We start from the raw sequence: 7,440 nt of genomic DNA on the forward strand, positions 1-7,440 counted from the left end.
TTATTGCTGAAAAACATAATCAGTTATTGATGAAAAATCACAATGCACGACCGACTGGGTCTGCACCAGTGCCGAAAGCACATAATGTTGCCCAGACGAGCAACTTCAGGGGGGGCCGAGGAAGAGGTCGTGGTAGGGGTCGTGGTCGTGGCAGAGGTCCAAGTTTCAACAATGAGCCTCAAGCCCAAAATAGTAAGAAGAATGATCAAGCTCGTTGAGGACGATCGAGCTCATCGAGGCATAACTCTGACCAGAAACGAGTTTGTTATAGATGTGGATGTGAAGGGCACTGGTCCCGCAGGGAAGATGTTTTTAAGGTATTCTACAGCCAAAGGGAGGACTTAAGGCCAAAACTGAGCAGAAAATGAAGAAACCATGAAGCAGGAGCCTCCCACGCAGCCTCACACGCATGTGGGTGGATGTGGAATCATTTCAGTAGCTCCCCACGCCCTCCACCACGCGTGGCGATAGTCATCGAAGCCTCAAGGCTCGACATGTCGAGAGCCCTGTGACACCCTAAAAATCGGCTTCGGGAAAAATGTCTATTTTGCCCTTATTTTGTTCTCACTATATAAGGCTCATTATCCCAAGCCCTAGGCAGCATATTTTAGCATACAATAGCATACATTAGCATACATTAGGACTTAGATTAGGTCTCTTAGGGTTTTTCTCCCCTTTTGGGGGAAATTCCTCTTCTCCTAGATTAGATTAGCTTCAAGGGCAAGGATGAAGATTGGAATTTCAAGGACAAATTGTAAAAGACTCCCCTCTTGAGGGTGGTAACTATTCTATCCAACTCTTAATCTAATATTTGCTTCTTTGAGATTTCATATCTTTTTCTTGTTTCTTTAGAATGTTAGAGTAGATTAGAAAGGGGATTGATCGCCCCAAGGTTAATCTATGTGGATGCTTAATATAAATTGCTAGATTAAATGTGAGTTTTTTGATTGTTGGATGATGATCTTGTGTGGATGATGTTTATTGAAGCTTTGTGCCTAAGTGTGGCCACATTAGGTAGCAAACCCAAAGGAAGTGAGTGTGTGCGAGATAGCGGTCACTCACGAGTCTAACTCACCCACATCTCCGCCCTTAGTTCGAAAGGACGAGGTCCGAGAGGAGTGGTAGACAAGGTGTTCGATGAAATGCCCCAACCGAATGAGGATGTGGGAGTCCAAAGTGTGACGCCACTTGGTAAAGTGCCACGAACTCCCTAGTCTATTCCACATCTTTGCTCGCAAGTCCAAACAAAGATAGACCACACAGAGAAGCCTAAAGCCCCAATCTCCACCTTACTTTTCCTTTAATTACAACCAACACAACTAGGGATGACAATGGGGCGGAGCGGGGCTGGGGAATGGGGTCCCCGTCCCCATCCCCGAAATCTCTCCCCATTCCCTGACCCCGTCCCCGCGGGGATTTTTCGGGGACGGGGAATCCCTGCGGGGATTTTTTTTTTAATTATGCCAATTAAAAAAAGACTATTACTATGAAAATTTTATATTTTTAAGCCTTGAATCTTTAAACAAAGTCAAAATCCAAAATTCAAACACAATAAAATTAATCAAGTATATGTAGTCACGCACGTAGCATGAAGGTAATTTTTTTGGCAGAACTTTCAATAAGAACTATGGTGGGAGTTGTTAATTGTTATTATTAATAAAGCCTGCAGCTTAATATGAATTAATATTATGAATAAAGCCTCTAGCTTAATAAGAATTAATAAGAATGATTCCAACCTGCAATATAGTGTGGGAGTTGTTATTATTAATATTAATAATATTATATATATTATAATATAAATATATAAATATATATATTATATATTATATAATATTTAACGGGGATTCGGGGACGGGGTCGGGGATCGGGGAACGGGGTCGGGGTCGGGGCAGGGAATGCTCTCCCCATCCCCGTCCCCGTCCCCGACGGGGATTGGGAAATTCCTCCCCATCCCCGCCCCCGTTCCCCGAAAAAAATTCCCGAACCCGCCCCCGTCGGGGCGGGGATCGGTTTTCCCCGTCGGGGGCGTGTTGAATTGCCATCCCTAAACACGACCTTTCAAACCTTCCTACAAATGACATCCAATCTTAGCAAATCCCGTAACTCTTTCTTTTTAACCTCCTAAAGGCCAACACTAATTCGTTCCAATTTGTCATCCTCGAGAGACACGACACTCGGGGACTTTTCCTCGTTTTACCACTTATCCACCTCACCACAAAATACTACACATCATAACACGTACACCATTGAATGTTAACCCTGTTGGTTACAAATGAGTGTTTGTACGAAAGAGAAATGAAAATGATGATGTGGTATAATAAGCGAGTTTTTGTAGCACATGGGTTCACGCAGAGACCCTTGATTGATTTTAATCAAATACAATCCCCCATGTAAAATGACATTAAGTTCCGCTATATAATATCATTGGCAGAATAATAAATTCAGATAGCAATTGATGAACGTCATGGCCGCATAATTATGGGTCATTAGACTCTAATGTTTACTTTTGTAACTCTCGAAATGAGAATAGAATCGCAACATATATTTTGTTGGATTACAAAGACTTTTTGACTTGTAGTAATAAACAAATGACTGAGTGTTTTCCTCCTGATGAAGGAATATGTAAATATGTGCCATTATGGGATTATTAGAAAGTTGCTAATTGAGTCATTTATTTTTCATCTCAGTCCATGTCAATTGTATAAGTGACAGAATGTTCACTCTAGTGACAATCTTGAAAATTATACCACATTCCTTTCTACACTTATCTTGGGGCAATATATGTTTTATGATGTGTAGACTTTTAAGATTGTTATCTTCAGGGGGAGTGACGTTTACTTGAAGTAATCCTGAAAATTGGGTCCCGAAGACCAACAGATGTACTCTTTTCCTCACCAAGTTTTTCTTTTAGCTAAGTTTTTTCCCACCGAGTTTTCTTAGCCTAAAGTTTTTTTTTCGAGGCATGATTGTGGAAAGCTAATGTCCAAGGGGGAGTGTTGTAATTATTTGTGTGGATGGCCATTACTTTCTATGTTGAGTGGTTAGTTACATCCCTAAAGATTAGGGATTAGAGATGTATAAATAGTGTAAATGTCCGATCAGTAAATGAATAAAAAAAGTGATCTCCCTCTATCGAATTTTCCTCCTGTATTTACATCTTATTTTCCTTATTAATAGTGTTCTTAGTACAATATCTTACCTGAGATACTGTTACAATTGTGTAGCGAACGTAACCGAAGATCAATCACGTGAGGAAACGACCTTGAATCACAACAGAGTTAACATATATTTTCATACATTTGTAGAAAATGATTATAATCCGCAACTAATTATTTATATTTTTTTTATCAGCTTTAAAGGCTCTGGCATGGCTAAACCATACAACCTTGAGAGGAAAGCCCATGAGGATTATGTGGTGGCAAAGGGATGCAGTGCTAATAAAATCTGGGATCGGGAATGTTTTGTCAAGAACCTTCCTCCTTTTGTGACTAGGGTTCAATTAGAGAGCATGTTTAGCAAATATGGCATAATACTGTCTTGCAAAGTTGCCGAGGAAAATGGAAAGAGCAAATGTTTTGGATTTGTTCAATTTAAAACACATTATTCAGCCATTTATGCCATTAGTTCCCTCCACTGAGCAGTGTTTGAAGGGAAGAAGTTGTAAGTTGCCTAGCCTGCCCCCCTTTTTAGTACATTCCCATCAATTTTTCCTTTATATGTTCCTATATATTTGGAATTTAAGACATGTCTTTTCAGCTTGTATATTTTGGCTTTAGATTGTTTAGAACAATCTAATTGATTTAAATTGTTTGGTGTTTTACAGATATGTGTCCATATTTAAGAAGAAAGAAGTGAGGATGATGGATGTATTTAATGAGCAAAAATTCACTAATGTGTATGTAAAAAACTTCGGTTACAATATGACAGAGGAGCTCCTAAGAGAAAAGTTCAGCAGATATGGGAATATCAATAGTGCTGTCATTATGAGAGATGAAGAAAGAAATTCAAGAGGCTTTGGTTTTGTCAATTTTGATTCGGATAAAGATGCTAGGAAGGCGGTTGAGGCTCTTAATGGTCAAGTAATAGGTATGTGCATGCATGCATGCTTTAATGCTTATTATGTACTTCTTACACATCAAATTTGATTGTATATATGTTAATGTACGTAATTTCTTTGTCCATATCAGGATCAAAGAAGTTGTATGTTGGAAGGGCACAGAAGAAAGCTGAAAGGGAAAGACTCTTGAGAATTATTCGGTACCACACACATGAAGAGATCTGTATTGATCAAGTGCATATATAATATGTAAACATAAATATACAATTCAATTATAAACTTAATTAAACTTTTAGTTGAGATTGATCGCATCTTTAAAATAAAGTTACAAATTCATGTCTTGAAATCATTTTTCTTAACATTTGATGTGGATAGAGATCACTAGGTTCAAATTCATGTTTATTACTTGTATAACAATTAATGTAATTTAAAGTTAGATCTTAAATCTTAATTTTTATGATGTTACGTTGTTGTATAATCTCATGTTTATTCTATTGTGCTCATATAATCTTATGTTTATTTCTTTTATAAAACAAACAGTAGTCATTTTCTATTTTTTTTTCTTATACCATTCTTGTTAGAATTTTACTTTATTCTTCTTTACAAAAATAAATAAATAATTTTAAAAAAAAAAACATCATGTTTCTTTTATAAAGCGCTCTCTCTCTCTCTCTCTTCACTCTCTTTCTCGCTCTAAAAACTGTATTGTTTAAGGTCGCTCTATTCTGAGCTCTGCAGACCACACATTCAAAACTGCATTGTACAAGACTATAGAAACTTGCATATATAAACTTTTTGGATGTTAAAGAAATGAATATATATAAATAAAATGCGGTTGAGCATGAGATTGTAGTATTTGGTAAATGATGATCATATAAAAATATTGCACTCCAACTATCACTCAAATTTTTAGTTGAGAATGAAAAAGTAACAGTGATCCGAACATGTAAGGAGTGTGGGGAGTATATAATATATAAACATAAATATATAGTTTAATTATCAACTTAAATTTTTAGTTAAGATGCAATATTTTATTCAATTAAAGTTACAAATTCATGTATTGTGATTCTTTTCATTTTAACATGATTTGATGTGGATAAAGATCACGGGGTTCAAATTCAAGTTTATTACTTAATTATATAATAGTTACCGTGATTAAATGTAAAGTTACATATCGGATCTTAATTTGTAAAATCAGCTAAAATGAAAAATAAATAAATAATATCAAATATCCAGTCTAAAAAATCAAAAAAAGATTTTTTTTTTTAATAAAAAAACTTAGGTGATTCTAGTTTGGCTAAACTAATCTTTGTTAAGCATATCTACTATATATATATATATATATATATATATATATATATAAGAGCAAAAGAGAGTTAGACCTAAAATGGGTAGAAAAAAATGGGGGTCAAATTATTTAATCAAATGGATGGTTCGGATGAATTATTTAATCAAATAGATGGTTAAGATAATTCAGATTAATATTATTAATAGAGATTACCTAATTTAACCTTACTTTTATGATTATCCGTTAAGTTTTCCGTTAAATATTCTCTCCTCCGTTAACTTTTAACTTACCCATTAATTTCTATAAGAAAGGTCTTAGGTTCGAACCTCATCTCAATCAAATTTGACATAATTTAGTTTCTCACTCTATTTTAACCTTATTAAATTAAATAAATTAGTAGTTACAATAAAAAATGATACATATGTATTTCTTTAATTTAGAATTATGTGTCTACAATACCTTTATTTGAAAAAATTATTCATTATCAAAAAATTAAATTAAATTAAATAAGAGAAATAATTTCATTAGTTATATTGTCTTTATTTTCTCTCATGCAAAGATTCTTTACATTCAAATTTATCAATTGATATTCATTACATTGTCCATTATATTATTTTTATAATATCTTGTAATTAAATATCAAAATTATAATACAAAATAATGTTATATATTTATTTAACAAGTATTTTATTAATATCATGAAAAAAAGTTTTAAAAAAATTGAAACTACTCGATTAATACCAAGTATTCACAATGTTATTCAAAAAAGAATTAAGAATACCTAGAAAAATTCAAATCAAAAGTAGTATTTATTTAGACAAAGTATTTAGACTATCGATTTTACAAAATTGCAAACATTTATTTTAGTGACAATTATAATGAATTTCATATATTATATTCGATTCATATACTTTGTGTTACATATTTAAATAAAAAAAAAATTGACATTGAATTACCTATATATATAAATATGAAATATCTCCTATATAATCTTGAATTAATATACTTTCAAATATTTATATTTAAATATAAACATTGGGCATTTACCCATTCACGCAATGCGCGTGTAAAACTAGTATGTATGTATGTATGTATGTATGTATGTATGTATATATATATATATATATATATATATATGTATGTATGTATGTATATATATATATATATATATATATATAGGGTCATGATCAAGTGTGACCGGCCCTTAACGTGCGAACACACCACTATGTATACAAATATACATCACTCAATGTTAGAAAATGCACCACACAAATATAAATCNTGTATGTATGTATGTATATATATATATATATATATATATATATAGGGTCATGATCAAGTGTGACCGGCCCTTAACGTGCGAACACACCACTATGTATACAAATATACATCACTCAATGTTAGAAAATGCACCACACAAATATAAATCATTAAGTATGCATCACCAAAAAACACACCACTAGGTATGCAAATATACACTACACAGTATTAGCAAATGCACCACTAGGGGCAGGGGAGTTATAGTACATTATTTTAGGTGTATGGTGTGTTTTATTGGTGTTTTTTGTGTATTTTCGTTGTGGTGTGTTTTCTAACATTGAATGGTGTATTTTTTAACATTGAGTGATGTGAACCGCACTGTTCGCACGTTAAAAGCCGTCCACACTTGAACAGATTTCTATATATNTAACGTGCGAACACACCACTATGTATACAAATATACATCACTCAATGTTAGAAAATGCACCACACAAATATAAATCATTAAGTATGCATCACCAAAAAACACACCACTAGGTATGCAAATATACACTACACAGTATTAGCAAATGCACCACTAGGGGCAGGGGAGTTATAGTACATTATTTTAGGTGTATGGTGTGTTTTATTGGTGTTTTTTGTGTATTTTCGTTGTGGTGTGTTTTCTAACATTGAATGGTGTATTTTTTAACATTGAGTGATGTGAACCGCACTGTTCGCACGTTAAAAGCCGTCCACACTTGAACAGATTTCTATATATATATATATATATATATATATATATATATATATATATATATATATATATATATATATATATATATATATATATATA

Source organism: Ipomoea triloba, chromosome 13 (assembly GCF_003576645.1).
Source record: "Ipomoea triloba cultivar NCNSP0323 chromosome 13, ASM357664v1".
NCBI classification, from domain to species: domain Eukaryota; kingdom Viridiplantae; phylum Streptophyta; class Magnoliopsida; order Solanales; family Convolvulaceae; genus Ipomoea; species Ipomoea triloba.